Source organism: Cyanistes caeruleus, chromosome 3 (assembly GCF_971803275.1).
Source record: "Cyanistes caeruleus chromosome 3, bCyaCae1.hap1.1, whole genome shotgun sequence".
In the NCBI taxonomy this organism is placed as follows: domain Eukaryota; kingdom Metazoa; phylum Chordata; class Aves; order Passeriformes; family Paridae; genus Cyanistes; species Cyanistes caeruleus.
In genome coordinates, this window is record NC_141703.1 from 61,599,796 (window position 1) to 61,627,415 (window position 27,620).

A 27,620-nucleotide genomic window follows, 5' to 3' on the forward strand; every position below is an offset into this window, starting at 1 on the left:
TTCCAGGAAATAATTAGATTTATTTTTAACAGACCATGTATCCACTTAAATAATACAACAGCAAAAGTCCTAATAGTCTAGGCAAGAGAATCATAAAATCCTGAATAACTTGGATTGTGAGGGAGCTGGGGAGGTATTTCTAATAGAAAATCAACTCTGTGTTTGCATCAAGTTGCTCAGAACCTTCTCTTTTCAATTACTGACTATCCCCAAGGATGGAGATGCTACTAATAGCATTCATGTGGCTCCTGTATCAGATTGTTCATATGGAGTGATTCTCATAACCGAACCAATTCTCACTTCACAAACCATATAGTCACATTTACAATCAAAAAACAGTTGGAAGAATATTAACGTTCTAGTTGAAGCAGATTTCCTGGATTTTTAAGAGCAGAGGGGCAGCTGTGATCACATAGTCCAAATTCCTGAGTAACATAAGCTGGAAGGTTGCCTTCAGACAGGCTGAAGTAGTGCTCAGGCACTCATATATTATTGCCCTTCTGTGAAACTCTGAGATCACTCATGCAGCAACCTTTATAGCGTCAATCACAAAGGACAGTTTTAGCACCGATGTTCCACCTGCACAATCTTCTACTCATTTGTGGAGACCCCTTCATTTCTCTCTATCAGGCAAGGGAGCTTCAAGGGTTCTCTATCTCCGCAATTATTTCAGGTTGAATTTTAGCCCCTGTGAATTGGTTCTGAAGTTGTTAATCAAACTCAGTTTCAGCAAGAAGATTGTGTACACAGTTAAAGGCTGTGAGATTGGCCTCTTTGTACTGCAACTGTAATTCAGGAAGGAGAATCAGGCTGTGTCTGCATTTTAATGAGCTAAAAGACAGGAATTTCCAAATCTCAGCAGGTGCTGCTATCAGGAAGATTTTCAGAGAAGATCTAATCCTTTCTAGTTGCTGGGTAGCTGAAGTAAGGAGCCTGTTAACGTCTTATTTTATCTCCTGCTGTGTTGAAAGATGTAGCTTTCTTCTCAGACAACATTTTTGTCTCCACATGGGCTGAAACACATCTGCCATGGATCATGTAGTGATGAGGCACCTTTTTTCTCTTCCAGAGTACTGGTTTGCTGTCAGGGTACACGAGAGGCATGAGCTGCTGCTTCATGACTGTACAGCTGTGCTGCCCTCGCATGGCTCAAGGCATCAGTTCTGTGCCTGCCTTGGGGACATGGGCCAGGTACACTTTTGTTCAGCTTCACCTCCTGCCAGGCCTGCAGCACCCCTGCACTGTTTTTGCAAAAGCAGTTGACTGCAAACAAATAAAGATCAACCTTTGCCTCTTCTGCATGTTGGGTCGTTTGCTCTCTTCTGTCCTTGGTTTTATTTGTGGGTTTCTAGTGAGGCATTTGGAGTCATGGTTAGCAAGGGCTCTGGATTTTCAGTGTAATCCAAACTTAAATTTCAATGATTCTGAAGTATTTAGCTGCCTTGCGTACCTCTGTCTTCTAGTTTCTGGTTGATGACTCTTGCTGAAAAGGCAGAAATCATAAACTTTAACTGGTGTGTATTTCTCTTTAACATAGCATCATAGAATCATAGAAAAATCTGAAATGGAAGGTATTGGAATAAATCAGCCAAGATTCCATTTTCTTCATGCAGAAAATCCCAATCTTTATTGTATAGGTCATATTTTATAGGGTTATCAGAAGGCACCGCATCATATTTTATTGGTTGACAATACCTTTGCACTTGGTTTATTGGTTGATACAGGGTATTTTGCATATCTATCAAACTTCTGTAATTTTAGTTAGTTTACATACTTTTTCTACTGCTTCTCATGGGACAAATGTTATTGTTTACACAGGTGCACTTATTTTTCTCCCCAAGTATAGATTGCTGTGTTAACGAGCTCTCATTCTCAAAATAGCTTCACATGGGAACTTGTAATTGCTTAGCTGCACTTAGAAAAAGTGACAGGACAGTTTTGGCAATTTAGCAGAGGCCTGATTTCACAAGGCCTTTCTTTTATAATTCTTCTACCTATCTAGGACAGGAAGGGAACTTTAAAAGTCATCTAGTACAGCACCCTACAGTGAGTAGGATATTTTCCTCTAGATAAGGTTTCTCAGAGCTCAGTCCAGCCTCATCTTGAATGTTTCCAGGGATGGGACATCCACATCTCTTTGAGTAATCCATGCCAGTGTTTCACCACTCTCATTGTAAACCAAATTTCCTCCATATACCCTCTTTCAGTTTAAAATTATTACCCCTTGTCCTATTTCAATAGGCACTACCAAAGTTTGGCCCCATCTTTCTTATAGGCCCTCTTTAAGTATTGAAATGCTGCAACAAACTCACCCCAGAGCTTTCTCTTCTCCAGACTGAACAAGCCTAACTCTCTCAGCCTCTTTGCAGGAAAGGTGCTCCAGCACTCCAGTATGTTCATAGAATAGTTCAGGCACAAAGGGACCTTTAAAAGAAAGGCTTTATTTCTGCACTATGCTTGGTACTGGTCTAACACCTCTCCTCACAAAGTTTCCATTTTCACACCACTCATGATGCTCAAATGCCACTTTGGGCTTTCCCTCGCCCTGCCAGGAACAAGCTGAGTTAGGACAACATGCTGCAGTCCCATCATTGCAGTCCCGTGCTGCTGGGCTGCTTGAGGAAAGCAGCTGCTTAGCGCTATCCTGTGCAGTGTTCACATGTCCTGCTTTGGAATGATTTATCCGATGTATTGCCATTGTTTCCTAATGGCACATCTTCCTAAAATAGGTTTCTAGTTCAAATCTAATGAGCACATGCTCTTCTATTCTGTGCAAGTCCTTCTTTTTTTTTTTTTCCCTTCTGTGCCAGATGGAAGTTTGCAGCTACTGTGGGGTCAATCACAGTTACAATGCTACATGTTTCCAGCTCATTACACTAATTAAGGATTTGTAATATGGCACAAAATAACTTCGGAGGAGGACAAAGAGACTCCCACTTGAAGAAGATCACAAGATATTTATTTTCTTTCCATCTGTGCTTGGGACAGGGTTGGGGATGTGTGCTGGTTAAATTGAGGGTATCCAGGGACAAAACAAAATTGATTGACATCCCATTCTTCTTGCCTTGCATCAGAAGCAGAAGAAAGATCTGGAAGAAAGTAGAAGAAAGAAGGAAGTTTGGTCAGGTCCTTCTTCACAGCTCTGTTCCAGCTTACCCAGAGGCTGATGCAGGAACAATTACTGCCTGCCCTGCTGCGTGCCAGGCAGTCTCACATCCTGCTGAGTGATGTCATCTTTAAAGAACAACTCAGATGTATCATGCAAAGACACTTCTTGAACAAGGAGCAAAAAAATATTTGCAGTCAGCTTTGCCTATAGAACAAGAAAACAAACCCCCTTGTTACTGCAAGGTGAGACTTTTTGTGAGCTGATTTTGCGTGCCTCTCCAAAAACTGTATCAAAGTGCCTTGTGGAAAGTTTCTCACTCCAGGGAAGAAGAATTAATAATGTTTCTCTCATGTATAAATATTTAATTACTGACATGCCAGCACCAGATAAATGTTAAAACTATGACAAATATATCAGGAAATAAAAACATTGTTTTTTAAAGAATGTGTTTTAAAAGGCTATTTTCTTAATATGTTATAGCTCAATCTGGAAGTCTGTGATTCACCTGCCAATACTACATTTTTCCATGTACAATCAGTGTTACAGACAACAACAAAGCTGTGGCATTCAGTTTTGGTGAAGCTGCATGAAAGAAATTGGCTAGGAGACAGGCTCCTGTTTGATGCCTTCATTAGGATTCAGCTCTTGGGGTGGAGGGGCCTGAGGAGCTGCTTGCACCACAGCTATTCCCACACTGGCATCTCCAAGGAGGAGGCACAATTCAGCTTTGCAGCACACTGTCATTCTGGCTTGCTGTCTAGGGTGGTCTGTCCAGTCCTCTTTAGGTCACGGTGATGCAGGAAGATGGTTTCTAAGCAGGCTTAGGTGATGCAGGAAGATGATCTTTCATCATAGCTTGCTAGAATATGTTTCTTTGTCCTTTTATTCTTTTGTTAGCTCGTTGTTTTGTTGTATTGCATGCCTTAGTTTGCATATTACTGGGTTGCACAGCCCCCTGGGAGTTGCTTGGTTCCAGTTGGCACAGCTCCCATGGGAGTTACTTTGTTCTGTGGCATAGCTCCTTAAGGGGTTGCTTTGTTACAGTATGGCAGGGAAGTCAGGGAAAGGGATAGAGGAATGTCTCATAAGAACTCTTAAAACACTTCAAAAACTGGTAAGTAATTAACATTACTAATAACCATTGGAGTAAACAAGGGGTACAAGGTTTACAAATGGGATAAGAACATTAACTGTACATAACTAAACGCAGTATTTTAACCAGGGTGGATTTCTTAAGAGATTTTATTCTGACTCTGCACAGGCAGAAGTTCTGCAGAACGCATCCACTCCCTAGGCCTGCAAAACTGGTTGGGAATCTCAGGAAAGTGAACTTGCACATAAAATTCAGGCTGTTGTCTTCCTGCGAAGCACAGTATGTTTGCTGAGTTTGCTCAAGATGCCCCATAATACACAGAAGCTACAAGTTGAATTATTTAAAGTATTTTATCATCTCAGAAGGAGTTCTCTTTGGGCAAGGGATTAAAGAGTTGTTATTTGCATAAGGAACTTGTCTATTAAGAGTTTATGAGCCATAAAATATTTTGGTTTGTTAATCATTACTGCCAGCTTAATGATCAAACTTACCTTACACTCTGAAAACTACATTTACGTTCTTACTGCAATGCTTTTCTCACTGTAAAACATAACTCTGACTGAAGACAACATTACAAGCCTCATTTCTGCAATTTTTTTCAAATGCCTGCCTAATCTACAGCATCCTCTTCAGCATCCTGTGAATTTTCTCTATATTTTTCTGAATCAGGACAAAATCAAAACTTAGCACTACACAGCATCCATTGACAAATCTTTTGGAGTGCTACAGGAGGCACAGGGAAGGTTTGTCAGGCTGAGCTGTTGCCATCCTCATTTCAGATATGCGATATTCAGTCTGTCCTAGAATGCATTTAGGAATAAAGGTGAAGAATTTTGGGAGGCCCTAGGACAAGACCCACACAACCAGATTATCCCAGATATGAGAACTTTGAGAAGTTCTACATATCTCAGAAACAAACTTCATCATCTTCAGAGCAACAAAGTGGCTCATTAACTACAGATGAGCTTGGAACATTATAAAGTGTAATAGGCAAGATTTTCAAAATTGGATATTTCCTTGCCGGCCGCTGAGCATAGATTTGATGTTTATAAAAATTATTTCCCTTTCAAAGGTACCTGAAACCCTGTCGAGCTGATGAAAATCACTCAGTTTTAGGAAAGATAGTTTATATTTCCAATATGATTTTCCTGAAATATTATTTCTCCCAAGTGAGCTTCAAATTCCTGCATTTTTGTAAGATCAATAGAAACAAAAAAATTTTCATCCTGTGGGGAATTCAGATATTAAGGTAATTGCATTTATTTTTCTCTTAGTGTGCTGTCTCCATATAGTTTTCTTTGTGAAAACACAATTATTTCAAGCCAGTATCAGCTATATGTCCATTTTAAACTATAGTTTAAAACTATATAAACTTGACTAAACTATAGTTAAGAAGACTTTAGTTCAGATATCGTAGTCTCTCATTCTTCCTAAAAGTTTAGAGTAATTTTTAAACTAGATCACCAGTGAGGTTCGATGGTCAAATAATTAGTACAAAATATTTGGTCTTGGTGGAATAGCCCAGCCAAGAAGAAAAAGCAGCAAATGACTTGGAGAACATGGAAGAATTTGGTCTATTATTTTGGTTAGTCACCACAAGATCTCATATAAACACACAGAAATATTCATTTCATCATGTGTATGGATTTGGAATGGTCTTCCAAAAAAAATCCTTTTTTCTTTTTCTTCTTTTTTAATTCACACATAAAATGTAAACTCAATCAACAACAGCTAAATTTTGGTATAAAATGTCTATGTTTTAAAAAAATCACTTTCCATTAAATAAAATAGTTGGACAGCTCCTGAATATCACTCTTCTTTACTGTAAGAAAAAAGGTGAAATTGTACATCCTCATGAGGCAGACTAGCCAGAGGCAGATGCTGCATTTGGAAACATAACACTTACCTCACTGAAAGAGAGGTGAGACCTTGGTTTAAATTTATTTTTCTTATGGTTCAAACAAATCTAGCATGCTCCTTACCCAAACTTTAGGAAAACTTGTATGAATTTCTGAAATTTAATACTGAAGGTGAGATGACCTAATTACTCTTTTATAATAACAAAAGGCTTTTACAAATGCAAGATGACATTAAACTGTCTTTTTTATTAGACCCTGTCAACTCAAAGCTGAGTGCAGTGGTAGTTACAAAGAACAAAGGAGTCTTTGCTGGTTGCTATTTTATAATGTGGCTTTTTGAGGAGGAAGGTTTTTGGGTGACATTTTTCTTGAGCTGCACTGCAATTAGAAACAGCTTTTAAGCTTTATACATGTCTTTTCAATAAATTATTCAGTTTTGCATATGAAATCTGACTATTGGGCTAGTCTGCTCCTGTATTGGACAAGAGACCATCAACATAAAACTAAAATGCTTGGCAGAATGATGGCATGTCAAGAAGCACCAGAATCAGAAATTGGTCAAGAAATACTAGAGAAAAATGCCAAAGGTATAATAAATCCTGACTTGTGCTATCACATTTCAGTTACCTCCCTGCTCACTGAATCTTTCCCTTTCTTTGTAAAAGAAATAGCATCTGCACAGTACTGAAAGGAGAAGGCACCAAGATGAGATCGGTAATTGTGTCACCCCTGGTGAAGGAGCGACTCTTTTCTCCTAGGCATAGGAGAACTAGCACGTAACTAGCAAAAACAAATCAGAGAAAAAGAAAACCTAAGACATGAGACAGAAGCTAATTTGTACTTGTGTCTGGCAGGGAGCTGATGGAGGCAACAGAGCCTGGCTGAGCTGAAAGGCAGCAGCAGCTGCCTGTTGTGGGAACAAGAGCTGCTTACTCCTTAGGACTCTGAGTCAGAGCATTTATTCTCTAGCCTTAAGTATACAAGTGTGTTTCCACAGGGAAGTTTCTGTGAACTGGCTGCATACAAGAAAAATAATGTTTATTTGTTTTTTTGCCCTGAGACTTGAATGAAGAAAGAAGTTCTTAATACAACATTTTATTTACCTTGCTGTGCACAAGCAATATCTACCAAAAACATACATAACCTCACGTGAACAGAGAATGTGGACAACAAGGGACCTTCTGAGACTACAGAGATAGATTCTATATTTCCTTTCTAGAAGAGAGCTTTAACTCAACTTAGCAACTACATATGGGGTTATTTTTTTTGCTTCATGGAAGGAATTAACAAAAAAGCCATGTGCAAAAATACAAAACAGACATCTGGGGAGGACAAAAAGGACCTGGTCCTTTTGAATTTGGCACACAGGGAAAGCCACTCATGGGTAATTACTTGCAAGTGTCTCCCATCAAGTTTACCAAAGTTAGATTGTGTCTTTGCAGACTTTGCCAATATTTACCTCAACTCACTGATCACCCTTTCTAATGTCATACATCACATATGTATGACAATATTTTTTCCATTACTTACCTGGAAAACTACATTTTCTATAACAGAGGAACAATGAATTATGAGTAAAAGCAAATCAACAAACAAAAAAACCTAAAACCCACCAACAGCTAATAAAACATGTTTTTTTGTTAATACAGTTGTATACAAATGGAGTTTCAAACAAGCATTGAGTAGCATTGCCAAAAATGGCACCATTTTACGTGTAAGTTAAAAGATGGCTGTTGGTCTCAATGGGGCAATCATAACAAATATACAGTGAGAGCTGTATTGGTTATTTGTTTACGCAAATTTTGGAAAGGCATGAAATCCGAAAATGCAGTTCTTTTTCCAGAATCTCCTGCAGAGGCAATAAAAATGCTGAATGATATCCATGCAGTTTATGAATGCACTTCACACATACATCGTTGTTCACACAGATGAACCCAAATTTTACACAAGATAATTTGCTAAGAATCTGGCTGAATTTCTATGACACATATTTAGCTGTGGTTAAAAGTGCTGAATGCTGGAATCTATATCTTCTGGCATGACTTTAATAAGCATTTCAGAGTGGGAAAACAAGTGGAACCCTGAACCATTTAGTTGTTCAATTGACATGGAGCAGCTTGACTGACAAAGCCGTACACACATCCTGACACCTGTCAATCACAAGTAGCCCATCTGGGCCCTGCTCCATTTATTCCTATTCAGTAAAGAGATACTGCACAGGAGGCAGCTGGCAGGCTGCAAAGAACTCTCCTTGCTCCCTTCATTTCAGTTCCTCTGCCTGCAAAAGGCAGGATCTGTCTGTAAGGACCCGGTTTTTCTTTTATGTGAGACCAGGATACAGCTGAGGTAGTTCTGGCTTAACTGTGCAGAATCTGGCAGGACTATGATGAAGGGCCTTGCAGGTGGGACACACCGCAGCAGGCAGTGTCAAGCAGGAGATGAAAATATGTCTCTCCTTTTGCCTTTTCCCCAGGTAACTTCACCACACATTCCCCCCAGTCAGAACTGAGTGCAAAGGGAACGTGGTCCTCATTGCTCAGAACCACCAAGCAGAAAAAAAAGTATAATAGAGAAAGTCCCTGGATATTATGCACATTATATGGTAGTTTACATGTAATTTTTAGTTTGTAGAAGGACACAGTTTCATGGGGGAAGAACACACAAACACATGTCTAGTCTTTTTGGAACCAGAATCACATGGCCAAGCTGCCTTTTTAAGAAACATGTCATGCATGATTCCAAAACAATGGCCTGGGAAAGCCCCTGGGCTGCCAGCTTTTTGTCCTGGAACCCTTTGACTGTGTGCTTACAAACTGGGATCAGAGAACCTAGGCAGTCCAAGGGAGGGACAGGGGGATGTTCAAATTTCTCCAGGACTTCAAAGTAAAACTCTGTGGGGCCCAAGTCCTGCTGCTGTAGTGCTCACTGCACCTGACCATGACGAAGACAACAACATGTTCAGAAGCAGGAGAGCTTATGCCTTCTTTATTTTGTCTTGACTTTTCAGTTCTTCACATATATTCATACTGCTTTTGAAGACTTTTGTAAAAGACAAATGATAAAAATATAATCCTTTGAGAAGGTATGAAGTACTTGAGAAGGTATTTTCCTTTTTTTCTTTACAAGAATTATCATCTTCTTTCCAGAATTCAGTTTTGATGATACAGAACTATAGGGACAGTGAAAAAAATTTTCCTTCACCTTTTTTTTTTCCCCCATGTAAATTAAATTAATCTGAAAACTTTACTTCTTTTTCAATCTATTCAAGCCCAGAACTGCCAAAAGCAATGAGTCTATAGGTATAGCAAGCTGGTCCAGATCTGCTGCAATAACTACAGTCTCTGCAGGAGCAGCTTGGGCAGGTAGAAAGCCTTACCTGAAAAGGATGCACATCTGACATGGGTGAGCTGGTCCCCTGGGCTGGCACCCTTTGTCAGTACAAATGGCCCAGGGCCTGGCAACCTGAATGACCACTTCAGAATAATGAACATCAGTGGAAATCAAGACATGTTCCAAGTATCCAGGGTATTTGCTGGTGAATGTCCCAACTCTTTGATTGCATGGTGTAGAAGGGAGGAATAGAAGTTCCCCAGGTTTGTATCACTGAGAAATGAAGAATGCCATTCCTCTAGTTTAAATTTCAGTGATTGCTACTTCTGTTTCTTGTCTTCAACATCTGTCTTTGGACAAGGAAAATTTTGCTCTGGAGGAACCTTCTCCGTTCTGCTGGCCATAGGAAGATGCCAGGGTGACAAGTTCAAATAAAGATGGATCAAACCAGCAGAAGACACACACAGAGCCAGTGCACATACAAGGCAGTATAAGAGCTATCAAATAATGGGTTTTTTCACATGAACCAGTGTGAAACTTCAGGGGATGCTACTTCTGTGCTGCTATCCTCATATTCTCACCTTTCCTTTCTCCACAATCTTATCTAATACCAAAGCTGGACATACAGGAAGGGCTGCCCCAGGGACAGGATGGGCTTCTGGAGTGGACAAGGCAGCTGCATCCTATACACAAATCCTCACCCTTCTGATCATCATTTGATTTTAGCACACAGATGTGAAGTCTTCAATCCTTATGTCCTGTTTCCTCTCCTGATACAATCTCCTTTTCTACTCCCCAGTGAGGATTCTGGGCCCTTCTCAAATAATTTTCAAAGACTAACACAGCACATGCAGAACATCTCTGAAACAGAACGAATCCACAAAATATTTTTGGAGACTGAGATTCTACAGGCTAGCAGAAACCTCCAGGTCAGTCTCAAGTATATGATGAAAATCACTGCTCTGAACAATAATCTGCTGTTGCCTGTCCCACTCTGCCACTTCAGGCTCTGCAAGAACATTTGTGTTTCAGCAAACACTCCAAATCATTGTTCATTCTGTTTTGTTTGGCACAGCAGTCCTCATTCTCACAAATAAAAAAAAAAAAAAAGCAATAACTCTGAAAACACATGGCCTGGTGACAGGCACAGCACAGCAATGTGGTGACAGCAAGCCCCCGAGCACTTGGGTGAGCTGGTGCCACTGCCAGCAGCACGACGAAGCCCTGCCACTCCCCTTCAGCAGCCACTGAACACACACTGCCACAGTCAGGGGTTATTTGTCTCACAACTCAAGCAAACTGCAAACTGCAAAAGCACAAATGTGCTTGATTTTTGTTATTCCTTTTGACTTCAGCATATGTCTTGTAGACAGTAGCTGTCTCCTTAATATTCCTGTGGAACAGTTTTCAGCTGTAGCTGTAGGCAGTCCTTTACAGAACAATTTCACAACCCTGCATCATGTTTATGTTTAATTAGGGCATAAGTCTGGAGTGTTTTAGAACTGATAGCTCATTAAAATTGCATCTTAGCCATTGACATTCTATCTGGGAATTAATAGAAGAATAAACTCTAAGCCAGACAGTAAACCAAGGAACGCTGTAACCATTTAAACAAAACAAACAAGGAACAAAAAAAAAAGTATACGAACAATAAACTGATTGAAAACATCCCTTCATCAGGCTCTAAATGAGACCTTGCAAATGGTAGGCCCTTCCACTCATTTTTTATTAGAGAAAAGGGCAAATCATCATGTGTTGAAGAAGTACTTTGCCATGGAACCAAGAGGATCTTAGTGTTTCCACCCATCATCTGTAATTTGGGTGCTTGTGGGATTTTCTGGACAGATTCACCTTCCATACTCTCATCTGGTTACTATCTGTTGCACTACAGAAACAACTGCAGCAAGGATGATGGATACTAGCTGCTGGATATTAAACATTAGCTGGACAATCAGCTTACAGCTCCCATCTGTCACCAGGACACAGATCCCAGTCACCATCAGACTACATTGGTCCTGTGGAAAGCTGGGGTAACAAAGCTTAGGGAGTATCTTCATGTATCCAGGAATTTCATCTGCTCTTTCCCAAAAAAACCTCTTGTATGTAGCAATATGAGGGGTGTATGCAGTGTTAGAAAAGGCCATGAAAGAACAGATATTCAGTGCTCTGGGGTAATTGTTAGTGGTACTTAGGCTGCTTGTGGGTACAAGGAACCTCATCATCAGAGTCTTTCCTATAGTTTCAGACACCTGACAAGCCTGCAATGTGAGCAAGCCTGCTTGAAAAGGCTGCTGATGCTGGAGGCTCCATCTGTTGCTCATTTGCAGCACATTTTCAGAATACTGGGAATGCCACTCTCCCACCTTTTCATACTCTCACTCTGCTTTGCATCGGTAAGATTTCAGATGAACATTTGTTGCTCAGCCCAGAGGGGAATATAACAACACACCTGTCATGCTTTTCCCCTGCCAACATGCCTTCTCTGCCAACAGAAAACTGAGCTGCTGCTGTCCTATTGTCTGGAAAGACAAAATCCTATGGGATTATTTTCCCCGTTGTTTTCAGAGGTAGGTGTCTTTTTCCTCTGCTGCTTCTTCATCAATACTTAAGTCCCATGCCAATAACCAATATTGTGCCATGACTTTTCTGACTGCTGTAATTTACCCTTCCTCTCTGTTTGAGCTTTATATCATTTCCATCTCTCCCTGCTGCGCTTGGATATGATTGTGTCAAGTAGGACGCATGAAATACCAAGTACCATCAGCTACAAGGATTGCAGTGAAAGCAGGGAAAGAAGATCATAAGCCCAAAGGCACAGGGGACAAAATGTCCAGAAGTGCCCAAGGACTTTTTCCTCTATGGAATGCCCAGCCTGTGGTGATCATGGCTGGCTGTCCAGAGTACAAGCCTCCTACTATTTCCTTAAAGCCTTGTTTATCCTGAAGTGCATAGCAAGACACTCTACTCTGCAGGGTGAACTTGCATGGTGATGAGGTGTTGGCATCAGCACCACTCCAGTTTGCTGGCTGACATTCATTTAATTTGGGATGTGCAAGAAAAAATTGGCATCAATTCATGGTCTTAATCTGTGGTCCAGAAGAACAGAACTCCCAAGTTCAAGTGGAGTAAAAAATTAGAGTGCTGTCCTTGCCCTCCTGCTCTGCAGGATGTGGATTTCTGAATTTCACCCCTACATAAACATGCAAGAGTAAATGCCATGACATAAATGAGAGGAGCAGATTGAGTCCCTCCATGGTCTCAAGACATGGTGAAGGTAGGAGGCAGGCCAAAGCACTTTTAAGCCATTGTCCCATACAGTATTTGTCTTGCCAGCTCTGTCACATCCTTTCTCCACCCTGCTACACTTGGTACATAGGGACATGGAACAAGAGGCAAGTGATGACTCTGAGACAGAGGTGACACAGAAACTCTGCAAGACGGGGGCAGAGGAAGGTGGTAACCACAATATTACAACCTGACACCAGATAGAGCTGATATTAGACATTATTACAAGATATCTTCATAGACAGAAGGCCTCAATTGCTGTAAAGTCAGTATAAATAAAATGTCTAGTGAGAGAAAATCCAAACCATTCAAAAAGCATCACTGCTGAATATTTGTTTAATTGATTTAAGCTAAAAACAGTTCAAAATATGAAGCAAGCCATAATCCTGAGTACCAGAAACTGAAGGAAACAAAGGAAAATGAAAGTTATTTAAAAACTATAAGAAAATAATGCAGATTTGTTCTTGAAATTGGTGTGAATAATCATTAAAAAGAACTAAGTTTCTGCTTGGCTGATAATCTGTCTTGCATAAGTACTCTAGAAGGTCCCTGGGGTATTACCTGTTTATCGCAAAATAAAAAATAGCTGCTTATAGACAAACATCTGAAGTTTAATTGAAAGGGCAATGTAATTTCTCAAGAGTTGCATATTTGCTTTTGCATGTGCAAATTAACAACAAGAAACACAGTATTTGCAAACGCACCCTTTCTTAACAAAGAAATCCACAATGATAACATTTTTAATAAATGCAGTTCACATTACCATAATGATGTTTGTCTAACAATACCTTGGGAATTATAATTAGATTAGGCATTAATTAATTTGGTGCAATTTTCATGTGTTATTGAAATATTTTACATCCTCTGATGGATCTGAATTACCCAGGATAATGGAAAATTTCTCTGTGCATGAATTTTCAAAATGCATTTCAAATACAACAAAGCATACAACAAAGAAAAGCAATCTCATGGGAGCATCAGCATGCAAAATGGAATTCCTAGTTCATGATCTGCACCTATGTTTCCTGACTAGTAATGCGAAATCTTAAAATAAATTGAATGCAACAATAGCCAGATCCTTTCCTCATTGTTGTCGTAGCATGTCATTAAGAACTAGGTTTTAAAGTTCATGTCCTATAAAAAAACTGCCTGGAAATGAAGGCAATGAAGGTTGTGGCCAGTTTTTAATAACTCACAATGAAACTAGTACAATGAACAACTTTTGAAGCTTGGCAGTTTTGTGCAGCTAACACCAATACAAATATCATAGGTTTAGCTATCAAAGATGGAAAGGCATTGATTCAGCCACACAGGAGGTAAAAGTTAGTAGTAAGGAGAAGAAATTAGACAAAATGGAAAATAAAATATCAGGGATAAACAGCTGACTGTGCAGACTCTAAGCTGCCAAATTGCCACCAGCAACACATGAGCAAAGACAAAATATCACAGGCAAATATATTGCAATGCTTGGAAGCAGGGATGGTTTATCCCTCTTTTTTAATTTGACATATTCCAGACCCAAGTCTGCAGCAATTTATCCTTTCATTTTTAAACTGTGTTTCACCTACTGCTTGCAGCTCTTGTAGCTTGGGACAGAAATGGCAGCAAGTGGAGGGACAAGGAGGAGTTTCATGCTGGAGGCAAGGTGCTGATGTCCATGCTGCAGAGCACACAGAGAAAAGCCTGCTATTTTGGAGTTTTTTTATTGAACTATTGAAGACAAACTACCTCTTCATGCTTGTCCACAGAAGGGGAAAACAGATGAGACAGTGAAGCTGAGCAAGTACCTGTTTAGACGTGCCCTTGTGGAAGGTCTTTCATAAGGGTGGTTACAATCAGTAACCAGAGGCACACCATCACTTCATCTGGATAACAAACAGGGAAGTTTTGAAGGAAAATCTCATTCTCCCTTTGTTGCCATGACAGCCTTATGAAAAGTATAGCAAAAGATAGCATAACCAACAAACTCAGGATGTGAAATTCCAATGAAGTGAGGATCGTTTGATAGACTAGCTCAGTAATTCAATAAGAGCCACTATCTTCAAAAGTCATACATACATGGACCATTGTTGGTGTGAAGGAAATGCATCAGAGAAGTGCTGCATACTCCAGTTCAGTGTTCATGGAAACCAGTGAGAGAGAGGGATTAGAAGCAAGGCTTTTTGAGGCAGTCTTCCTTTTCTTGACACAGAAGTTTTCAGAGTTCTTCTTGAATGTATCATTCTGTCACCCTGCCTAGATTTCTGTCTGATTTTTCACATTTTAATACCCATAGTGCTAGATAGATTTTACCCTCACACAAAATTACCAGCTATTAAGCATGAATTTTTTAGTGCTCAGAACAAGAACCCACCAGAAGGTCAAATACTTTTCTCTCTACAGAAAATTGGTGCAGAAAAGTGGGTACTTAGAAAGTAGGACACAACATCTATGTTTAAAGTACTTAGATAGAGTGGGACCTTCATCCCACTGCCAGATTGAAGGTCCTCTGCCACCTGACTTCCAGCTGTGCCTTATGTTTGATAAACCTAGAGCTTTAATTCATGTTTAAGTGAACCCAGGCCTACACAGCCCAGGAACTGAACAAGTGGCACATAGTTAGGAGGAGAGGTAAGGGACCTTCCCAGGGCTCTCTGAACCCTGTGGTTCAAAGGGTGAAGGCAGAAATTGAATCTGCTGGCCCTTTAGCCTAGTAGCTTGATATCTCATCATAGTAGTCAAAAGAAGCAGCAACTTTTCTCATCACCCTGAGGGAAGACCCTGAGCCACACATCACCTTCTAAAGAAGGATAACTTCAGATCAATCAGACCTGTAGCTACCACTTTGGCTGAAGGACTTCCTTGGAACTTTAGGTCAGATGTCTGAGCTCCAGACAAATGTACAGCTTCAAGCAACTTTTATGACAGAATGCCATTTTCCAGGCACTTTGCAGTGTGGAAATATCTACTGAAAATGCTGCTATATTGACTCTTTTCCTAACACATCTTAATCTGTGTCCATAAAACTCATGCTGGACCAGAGAAGGATCCTTGCTCCATGTAACCCTCTGTGGATCAGAATGAACATGACCACCCAGAACACAGATAGTCTTCATGTCCCACCCTGTGACACTCAGACAAAATTGTTCCTCTTTGTGAATGCTTTCACACTGCAAAGTATCTGAAAAGTTGCAAATTCAACCAAGCTGATTGGTCTTGCTACATACAGCATGAAGCTGAAAGCTTGTGTAGCCAGTCATGGAGAGTGTCACAAAGGTAGTTCTGGAGAGGTAAAGCTGTAATACGTGGGTAGGGTTATATCTCATACCTGCTACTTGTGGAAAAGGTTGTTTGGAGCGAATCATCCTCAGCTGCAACATCTTGCCATTGTCTTGAAGAGAACTCTGTGGCATTGTCTGGAACAGAGACATGAAGCAATGCCTCATGAAATCCTGTCAGCCCCTTGGTGTGCAGCACAGGACCAGTGAGCACACTTTGCTGGATTTTGCTCCTAGGATCTGGCGTGGTGAAGTTAGATGACACAGCAAACCTCTTGCAGCCAAAACTGTTTCTCACATCCTTCACAGCCCTGCAGCCACTCTGCATGCTAGTGGGACACTACTCAGTAACTTTGGGAAACAGCACTATTGGTATAATTTATCGCCTATATTTTATAGGCTGATTTTGCAAGCTTTTGGCAGCCAGCTGTTACCACTTTGGCCAAAGACTGCAAATAATGGAGACAAGAGGTATTACTTTTGCAACTATATGTGCTTCAAGCTACTGCAAGCACCTTATCTTTTCTCCAGTTCCCAATAATGTGCCAGTTATAAGAGACCTGAAGTCTAGAGCACATGGAGGACTGTGGGATTTCTCTTTGCAGTTGGTGTCTCCTGGTAGCTGTCCAAGAGTGTATATCTTGAAGGATAAATTAAAGGCAAGACCAGGAAACATGAAAGAAAAGCTATATCCAAACAAAAAGTGTCTATACCATCCCAGAAAAAAAAAAGTTCATGAATGAACATCACCTTGCAGATGCTGTCCCTCAGCAGTAAGGGAGGCCCTGATTTACATATGTACTTATTTTACTGCTACAAATGAAATATGACCCTTTCCAGTGTGGAAAACAACAGGAGATCACAATGGTCTTGGAAAATAGGTTGTAAACAAGAACACCTACTGGGCTCTGTCCTGCATGAATAAAAAAACTCAGAAACAAAGAGGTGCTACTTGTGGCTCCAATGCAGAGTCATGTACTAGGGTATGACACAATGTATTCTAAATTTACTGAATATTTCAAATGCCCCAGAAAAACCAAACCCCAGCTGATTTCACTTCCTAGAACAGTTTTCATGATACAGTTCCTAGAAAACAAAAATTATGAATTTAATATTCCTATCCTACTCCTCATGCCTACACTCTGCCACATCCTTTTTTCTCCCATGCAAAACACATGCTGATTTTGCAGAAGGCCTTGTATTTTCTAAACCTAGCCCCTCAGTAGAAATGCATACTTTCAGCACTGAATCAGTGCTGTGACAATGGTGTCTGTCAAAGGGAAGCACCAAGCCAGCAGCATGAAACCTTCTCAACTTCAGATGACTGGAGTAGGAAGAGAAGTCATAGGTCTTTGTTATACCATGAAAGCTGGTCTGTCCTGCTCCTGGGGACTTTGTTCTTCTGCATGTAGGACAAATGAACTGAAAAAATGGTCTCTTCATGTAGCCCATTCTTCAAGAATATGCCATCTGATTCCACTCAGCTATCCTTGTACTGAACACAATAACCTGGTTTTGGCTTCAGCATATCTTCCAGTAAGACTTCCAGTTCTAATTTGCAAATACAAATGAAAAATTAGCTGCTTCCAAGGCTAGTTCCTTCCCAATGACGAATCACCCTCCCCGTTAAAAGTGTATATCTTACATCTCTTCTGAGTTTTAATTGAAGTTCTTATGTGAATGTTACTTCTGGCTCCAGTAGGATTAAACCAATGAATCACCTCAGCTCTGATCCAGGGTGACAGCTCCTGCACATAACAAGGAAATACATAACCTTATGAAATGCAGAAAGCTAAATGGACAAATGCTTCTTATATATCAAATCTACTGGTACATGAATCTCTGCATGCTGCACTGAGATATCAGCATTTTGGGGACAGACAAGAATCTGTTAGAATATTTTTTTTAATCTAGTATCATGATCAAATATTCAGGAAGGCAAATGCTAGTAGAGTTCAAACCCAAATAGAGAATTTCCTGCAAGAGCTCAAAATCAGCAGACTATAGGAAAAGAGACCAAAACTGTATCACATTTATGTCTGAGCTTCTGATGCTGTGAGGACAGAATGATCTAATCAGATGTCTTTTTTTATCTCAGATAGTTTGAAAACTGCACTGGAAACTACCCAACCCTTTTGTTATAAATGCAACGGCAAATTAAAGATTAACAAAGATTAATTTATTATAAATTAATAAAGCAACAAACAGTGAGGAAAAAACCACAATAAATGGACAGCGCAGCGCTGGGTGGACAGGGTCTATACGCAAGGTATAGGTGTTCCCAAATCCACGTCTGAGGGTCCTCTGGCCTGGGTTTTTATAGGGATTTTATGTCCCCAGGCTAGAATTCCAACCAGTTTCCATTCACCAAATGTCCCTGATTGTCGGGTGAATGGATTTCCTGGCCTAGAACATTGAGTCAGTAAGTATCCGGGCAGAGTCTCCTCAAATGCAAAGTGAGTCTGTATGTATTTTAACATATTTCATCACAGCGGGATTGAGAGATCCGGGCTAGCGCCGATGGATATCTCGGAGGAGTAGTCTCTTCTTTGTCTTTCTTGATTGAGTTTCTGTAGTATGGGTTTGGCAGGTGTGGTGTTCGATTCTGGCAACGACCATCTTCCTGGGGCTCGTCCCTTTTGTCTTGCTTGATGGTCTCCGGCCGAAATCGGCCGGGCGTTGCCTTTCTCTGGAGGTAGACTTTTAGGCTGGTTCTTTTGTTCCTGTGATGGCCTGTGTCCTGTCTTTTCCTCCGAGTTGATGAGTCTGCTGAAACCTGTTATCTGGGGGGGTTCTTTTGCAATTCGTGGTTTTTGGAAAAGGAATTCTATCTCGACCGGGAGGAGAATTCCTTATTCCATACTTACATTTAGTTATAATTATACATACTTTATTTAAACTTCTTATTCCGAATTTTTATTTACCCAATTCTTTATTACACTTTCACAGAATATTTGACTTGAACACTGAGTTCATCTTCCTCATGTGCCTGCTCATCAGTTTGCTCTGCAAACATCAAGACAGATTACTATTAATCTATAATAAGCCCTCTAGACTGGTTTCTAGGTTAGTGGAGTTAAAAAATTGTCAAAAACATGTTTTTTGACTCAAAGCATTGACTCATAAGGGCTCTGCTTTCTTCCCTTTGAAGTCGCCTGTCTAGCTCAGCTTGAAGAAAATCAAGGTTCCTGTGGTTTCCAGGGGTGTGAATATAGAGAACAGCTGAATGCCACAGAAAATAACCACATGCCTGCAATTGATGCCTTCAACGTCTCAAAACATTGAGCATGGATTTGTAATTAAAATCCTTCCTTACAATAAAGTCTTGTATTGCTTCAGCAAAGACACACCTTCCAATTTCTTAGTTTCAGGTTGATTTGAATGCTCTGAAATATTCTTGCATATTCATTTTGTTCAGTCAGGCACCACACTTTTGGGAACAGTTTACATTTAAGTGTCTGCTTAAGCCTCACTGAAACCAAATGGCATTAAAGTAATATTGTGGAAAACAGGGCTGCATTGCAGCCCGATTCCAAGCGGTGTTGTTAACAGAAATACTTATATTAGTAAAGTGATAAGCTCAGGCACCTTCATTACTGAACCGCTTCAGTCCACACATACTCAGAGCACAATGCAATCAGCTTTTTTCAGAAGGGCTTTACATGCAATGCCAGCAAGCAACACCAACTCTGTTTGGTCTCTCAGGACTGAGTTTTTCAGAAATGTGTGTGCATGCATTGTAATGACTTCCTAATTGGAAGTACCAGTGCAGACATATCTCAGGAGCAATGTCTGATTAGATACTGTTACTCACAAGTAGCTGTGAATGAATTCCAGGTAATTTTATGGTCTAATTATGCACAAATTTGTTCCATTTCTGAGAACCAGATCCTCTAAAATAATCCAACACTTCAGCCATGGCACACAGTCATGGCAGTAATCAGGAGTGCATTTCTCCTAAACCAGGGCTAGCTGCACTGAGGTCCCTTAGGTGCTGCTTCTCTTTGCAGGAACCATGGCATGAGCAGAAAATCCCTGCTGAGATTGTCAGGCTCAGGGAGTATATCTGAGTCACTGAAAAAGCATAAAATTATTAAATTATGCTTCCAGTACAAAGACTGGGGAAGGGACCCATGGGACTGATTTGCAGCAGGGCTGCTCCTGGTCTGCTGGAAAAAGCTTGTACCCCATCAAACAAATACAAGTTACAAACTGAGATTCAAGTCTAGGTGCTTAGGAAAACTACAGGTATGACAGCATTTTAGAGGTGCATGTAATAATGAGTCTAGGATGCAGTTTATGTACTGTCACAGAGCTTAGTCATGTATCTGTGCTAGGATTTTTCCCTTCACAACTCCGGGTGAAGGAGTTGTGAAACTCGTTACCATCTAATATAATGTTATTGTTGAAATATAGAGTGGGGGACTCAAAGAGGCGTGAAAATCTCCCAATGTATGGATGAAGTAAGAGCTATAAATAAAGCTTTCTTTAGTCCTTATATTAGTTGGAAAATCAATTTAATGACAGGTTGACATAAAGGAAGGAGAATTTAACTATAAATGTTGAAAAGGTTGAACTAACAATCTGGAGAAACAAATCTACCCACCCTCTCATGGAAAGGGTAGACATCCTATACAGAGATGCATGAGGTTTAACTGCAGAAACTTTCATGGTAAAGAGGACATCAGAGTAGAGATGAAGGATAAAAGACCTCCATGCCATCCACATCCAGCTGTGCCCACTCTGCATCAGAGATACGGGGTGTCTATGGGGCTGGTTCAAACTCCAAACACTAAATATTAAACACTTGAAGTTAGTGTAGGTGAATGACATTAAGAAAATTTCCAGTCATGACAAAAAATCTGAATAACAGATATTTTTATCCTGGGTTCCTACAAAACAGGGTTGGCATGCCTCATAGAAAGGACTTTAAACCAGAAGGAAATTAGCGGGGGGACTGGGAGTGATTTTGGTTCTCAGGAGTAACAAATGAGGTAACAAAAAACTTGGCAACAGCTGATGGAGCTCGAGGAAGGAAACTCAGACTGATAGAAAGAACAGCCAAGCAGCTGATAGTGCTTCTAAGAGGCTTCTTCTCTCCCCCATGGATTGCTGAGCATGGCTGGTAAGAAAGTGCTTCCCCATCATGCACTTACGCAGGAGGCCTGGCAAACAGACCGGGCGAGGTCAAACTATTGGAACAGAATGTGAAATCAGACACTAGAAGGAACAACAGCATGTGGTAAAATAGCAGCCACATTTAGAGCAGATGTATTGAGAAAAAGCAGTCTGCAGAAGGACAGAGATGAAGCTAAAGGCAGTGGGGTGCATCTCAGAGGAACTGAGCATAAAGTGTAAAGGTAGAAACAATGGCATGGGCACAACAGTATCTGTCTCAATCTCACTGGGGAAAAAAAATGAAAGAGGTTTTACTGGGCTGAGAAACCACGATATAATTTCATTTTGAGGTCTGGTTGTTGTATATACTCAGGCAGTGCTATTAGGAGGAGAGTTTTACTAATAATCATATCATTAATAGATACTTCTGTATCCTACAAAAAGGATGTAGAATAAGTGTGATGGGTAATAGAAGGGTAAATTACTTCTAGATGGGATGGGTGCCACATTTCTCCACCAAATAGCCAATAAAACCAAGAGACTGTGGGTTATTCTTATTAGCCTTGTAATTGCCGAAACCATTTTAGAAAATTTGATCATTAAAAATAAAATGGCAAAGAAGATGAGTTTATAATAAGTGGCAGTACATGTGAAAATAGGTCTGCAAGTTCTTCACTGAAGACAGAGCATTATTGGAAATGAGGGAAACTAATTTAGCCATCTGATGCTGAAAAGACTGATAGAGTGACTAACTGCAAATATTTCTGCTCTTTACTTAGATTTAACTGCTTCTTGGTGGAGAAGGACATAAAAAGATGCTAGGGCTATGGTACAAAAAATGGAGAAATGGGTAAAATTCTGATCACTATTTGAGGATTCAAGTTGAAATTTAAAAAGATGGAGAACAACGCTGTTAAGAGGACCAAAGGAATAGGTAGTTTGTCTTGAAGGGAAAAAAGGAAAATAATTTGATTTGTGTATCCTTTTAGAGAGAAGAACAAGAAGTATATTAAACCTAGACAAGATGGAGGAAGGATCTATGTTTAAAAAATATATTAACAAATAAATAAATACATTAATAAATAAAAGCATTGGTTATATATATAAAAGATTAAGAAGGTCAAACCATCAATTCAAATAACTGAACGTGCACACATTTAATAATTTAACATGGAAATAGAAAGGTCTCTTGCCTTTAGAAAAGGAAGTTATAGGACAGTGGGTTTTGGTCAAAGCAGGGGCACAAAACCTTATGAAAGCTAAGACAGAGATAGGCCAGTTGTTACATTATGGCTGAAGCAAGAGAGGAAGGATCTCCCTGCTGCCTGCAATAACACTGTCAGAAGTTCTGTGCTGCTTATGAAAAACAGGGCAAACCGTGCATCTTCCTGTTGTCTCCTTAGTAAAACAAACAATACAGGAAATAACAACAGAGCAAACTGAAAACAACCTAAGTTCAAAGGAGCAATATTCAGCTTGCACTAATGTTCCAGTATTGGACTCCATGATAATGCTTTTGATGCAGTGCAGGATGCTGGCTGTTGTGCTGGAGCTGCTGATAATTGCATGGTATTGATTTTTATTTCAACATCTTTCTGAGTATCGGAGTTGGTTTTCCTCTTTGCTGAAGCACAGAGCTTGCCAAAGTGTGTGGGCTGAAGGAAGGGCTTAGACTTGATAAAATACCCCTTCTCACTGCTAGCAGTGTCTTCAATGATGAAGAAGTAAAAGTTCAGCCCTGCAGAAGGCATCTTGTGCTACTGCCCACAGTGCCAGTGACTGTTACTAACATCAAAGAACTTGGCTGTAAGGACCCCTGTAGCTTGAGGAATTTAACCTCAGAGTGTATCTAGATGAGCCTCCAACAACTGCCCTGCAGATGTAACCCAACTGGCCTTCTTGTTTGCTAGGTGGGATACTGATAACAACACCTCTGTACCTTCAAACTCTTGCTGAGAAGATGGGTGAATATTCGAGCAGCCAGATGCTGCTGGGCTCTGCCGCAGCTGCTCCCGCTGTTCTGAGGGAAGCTCAGGTTTAAGAGAAATTGTCCCAAAAACAGAACAAAGAAACATGTTGAAATAACATCTAGTAAACAGGAAAAGTAAATAGAAAAAGCATGAAAAAACAGCTGTGGCAGAAACTAGAACTAGATAGCAAACAAAACAATGAAGGAATAGTCTATTGTCACCCACTCCTCCTTTGAGAACCTTAAAAATAGTTTTCCCTCAAACAAGGGAAAATCCAGACAAAGTGTAGAGGAACTGAAGTAATGATTTATGCTGTCCTCAGGGCTGCTAGACTGTACTTTCCTGTAGCCCTTCTCCTTGGATATCTCTCCGCAGCCATCAGCTCCATCTATATATGAAAGAGCACCTGGAAACTGGACTTTATTTCTTTTTTCTGCTGTGATTTTCTTTCTGCATCCTTTTGGTTTGCCTTTTTGTTTTGCCATCTGTTTAAAAATAATCTGTGTCAGAGAACAAGGAGAGTGTCAGTACATGCTCACAGCAGCACCATAAATAGTCCATGGTTGAAGGAACTTGCCAGCTCCTGGAGTTATTGAAAGATAATTTGCTGTGCCTGGCCAACTGCAAATAAGGAGTGTATTCACTTTGTACCCTTCCCTGTCAATTCTGGCATGTACAGCCACAGCTCTGCAGCACAGCATAGCTGCTATTTCTTACTACTTCTAAACTACATTTAATTATTTAAATCTTCTCTAGTTATCAGATTAACTCATTTGTCTTAATGCTAGACTATCAGGATGATTTGTGGGGAAGGAAATTTGGGGATACTTGTGCGCTTTGTGAGCTAGCAGCTGATTATTGCATGCTCTCATTAAGTCTTTCTCTTTATACATTTTATATACATTTATAAAGCAGTCTTTCTGCTTTATACATTGCTTCTCTCTGACAACACCATAGAAAATAGCTAGTTTTGCCTCACTAAAGCAGGACTATTTAGCATTCAAGCATTATGTTGCCACTTTGAGTATTTATGGACTCAGCAGAGAGACCCAGACAGTGGAAAATATTAGCAGCACCTAGGAGAAGGATGCCTTAGGCTGGTCACAGCAAGATTAGGTCTGCTAAGAGGTGGGACTCCCAATCTCCTTCATTGACAATCCTATAATACTGACACTGAAACTTCTACCTGCTTCACATTTCTCTGAGCTCCAGTTTTACCCAAATATGAGCTAAGAATGACAGAAAGCTGTTTTAGGTGAATCATCACTGTGTGCTACAGCCCTGATGTTCCACAGAAGAGCCCTGAAGTCCTCTGCAGCAACTAGCATGCCAAAATTACGTGGCTAACTCTAAAATCTGCCACCAGTGAATGACTAATGCTGCTTCCATGGCAGTGAAATACCAAGAGGTTACTGATCTGGATCATTACTTTTTTAAGCTCCAACAGTCTAAATCCAGATAAGTTTTGTTTTTAAGCCAAAACAGAGGGCAGTTCGTGACAGCTGGAACAGTAAGTGGCCAGTGATCAATTATTTTGAAGGAAGATGGTTAGTTCTCTCCTGTCACACATGAAAGCTATTTCAATATCAAAGAGTCTAATTTGGAGAGGCTATATTATCCCCCCAAGCCCTTGAACACTGAGAATTTACTTCTCTATCTCATGTGAAGTTCTCCTCGCATTCTGTGAGCAATTTCTGTAACATGCTTCTTATGAGATTTTGAAACAAACTGCTCCCTTGTACCATGGAGATTCTTCTGGCTGCAAACACATAAAATGTCATTAATTCTACTGAGGAAAATGTTGTGGTGGTCACAGTGAGAGCATCAGTTACAGATAGACAGGGGTGGGGGGAGGGAAATAAGACATTCAAATGCTGTTATTTTTGTGGAAGTAGAGGATTTCAAATTAAGTTTTGTAATATTTGAAGGAAAATTTGTAAATATGTTGGGGTTTCTTTTCTTTTTATTAGGGAGATCACAGCGCTATTCATATAGCTTAACTGCAGAGCAATCCTAAAGCCTCTTGCATTGACTTTTGAAGAATTTTGGCAGTACAGCTCCTCCCACAGATCCATTTCCCATTTTTACACAGAAAAAAGAATTTGGCCATATGCCTTGCAGTTTCTTCCACCCTGCTACTCTGATCATCAGAAAGACATCAAAGAAACTGCAAAGGACCATATCCATTAGAACAACTCAGAGATTGGCAATAGGAACTGAGCTCTTTGAAGCCTTAGAAGCAAGACAATATTGCTGCCCCATCCTTTAGTTTTGCATGAGGAATAGGGTAAGAAGGTTCGGCCAGCATTTCCTCAGTTCAGAAAGAGCATTCAAGATCAAAGCTCTGTTCCCATCCTACACTGTGCTAGATCACTTTATGCAATATTTATAGACCATTTAAAAGCACTGATGGCACAGAGATTGCCTTGGAGAGTCTAAGCACCTACACTTGAAAACAGCAAGGGAAAATCAAAGTGTAGCAAGTGCCTCTTGAGCACATACAAGCTTGTTTTTCTACAAGATGCAAGTGGGAAGACTTGAAGACTTCACCAGAAGAATAAGTGGCATATTCTCAACACAAATTGTATACCAATCAAAAGGAGAAACACAACTTCTTTGTAATTCCACCTGAGTAGACATGACAGGCAAAGCTTCACTTCAGATGGTGAAATTCTGGCAACAAAAGAAACAACTGAAAATGGGGTCTAAGAAAGAGACACACCAGACAGTTTTATTATCCTACACACTCATCAGCCCTATCTAAAACTATGCATTTAATGCATGGCCAATTTTACTGTAATCATTCAAAACCTAAATAACCATCACTTCTCATCCCGCTTCCTCCAACAGATAAATTTATAAAGTACTTATATGTTTCACCCATAGCTCATTCTGAATGTTTTTTAACACCTTTTACCTAATCCCGCATAAGCTGTGACTTCAGTCCTCAATAAGCAATTCAGAGTGCTGGATGTTAAAACTGAAGAAACTCTCACCCAGATTCTGCTAGGCTTGTGGGCTTTCTGTTTTGTTTTGGTGCCCAGGGAAAAGCACACAAGGAAATCCAAAGAGTGAAATTGGTCTTGGAGAATGTTATCTGTTTAAGGAAATTATATATACTCAGACGCACATAAATCATAATACCTTTTTAAAACATAGGAATTGACAGAACAAGAAATAATTAATAAAAAACAAGCAACAACCTCTGCTCAGGGGGAAACCTGTTTCTGCAAATTAATATTGTAATGCTTGAAGTAAGAGTTGAGCACCAGACAAGTTAGAAGCACCTGCAGGTTCAAGAGAAGACAACCACTGCTCCAGTGGCTTAAAGGCATTGTCTTTGTGCCACAAAGATCCATGAGCAAAACACAATCCAAAACCATTTGTGAGATCAAGTGCTTTCAAAAGAGAAAGTAACATCTTTAAAGCCCCAAAGTGGTTTCTTTCAGTAAAGTTACTACACTCATCTCTTCAGCTTGAAGTGTGGTTACCTGAATATAAATAATAAGAGCTGAGAAAAGAGAGGTCAAATGTTGACCCTCCTGCTTCAGTCTTTCCTCCTAAACTTTGTCTGGCTGCAGCAGGATTTCAGAGCTGTGAGTATTACATGATTGTGCACTTGGTGCTTTGGGTTGCAGAGTGAGTAAAGTAGAAAAAGGCAACTTAGACCAGAAGTTCACTTTTGCTGTGAAAATCTCACATTTTCATGTTCTTTTAAGCTTGATAGCAGCAGCAGGCTTGCAAAAAAAAAAAAAAAAAAAAGAGCCAAGTCCAAGTGTTGTATGGTATTTAAATAGCAGATCTAATATAATTATGTGTAAGTTGGAACAATTATCTGAAAATCACACAGTAAAAAAGAAGGCAAAGCACTCAGCCATCACAAATTAAAATGCCAGAAGGGACCTAAGCCTTCATTATAGACTGATGACCAACTAGATTATATTGCCAGAGCACATGCAATACCATCATTGACAGCCTCATTCCAGCTTACCTCTTTCAAAACTTCTTTTTCTCTGTGGAAACATGAGAAATTCTTCTCTCAGTCCATACCCAGAAAGTAAATTAAAAGAGTGTGAAAATTAAAAGCTTCATTGGGATCTCCTGGACCATCTATACTGTGCCAGACCTTGATTAAAGAGGTTAGACGGACCTCATACCTCTCTGGTTGTCTCAGCAACCACTCTAATAATAAATATAATGGATAGATGGAGAGTGTGCAAATAAGGACAGACACTGACCCTTTAACTCTGGTAAGCCACTTTTCTCACATGTTTTCCTGGGGTGACTTTATGATACTGGTATCCCCAAACACCTAGTTTATGTTATATATTAAGTTCTGTACTATTAAGATTAGCTTTGAGAGCTAGGGAAGTTGAAACTGCTGGAGGCTGATGGGAGTTTTTTCTCCTAGCTAATAATTGGCCATTTCTGAGAATTGACAGTAGTTTTAACCATTGAAAAGTGAGATCAACCTGTGAACACCACCTTAAGATGTAAGCCCGGGAAATTCTAGCTCTTTGGTTTCCGGCTTCTGAAAAGGTAACAGGCTCTGTCTCGGCCTCCTCCCCCCCAACCAGGCCAGACAAGGCCGCAGAGGGC

At 40.1% G+C, this 27,620-nt stretch overlaps 1 long non-coding RNA gene across 1 annotated transcript; it reads right to left on the bottom strand.

The window, feature by feature from the left end:
• LOC111938595 (uncharacterized) lies at positions 1-27,620 on the bottom strand. The gene is made up of 7 exons (XR_002869038.2): positions 27,507-27,620; positions 24,671-24,780; positions 22,991-23,521; positions 17,579-17,681; positions 17,295-17,484; positions 15,984-16,071; positions 1-1,483 (listed from the first exon to the last, which is right to left on the bottom strand). It is a non-coding gene; the product is annotated as an uncharacterized LOC111938595 (long non-coding RNA).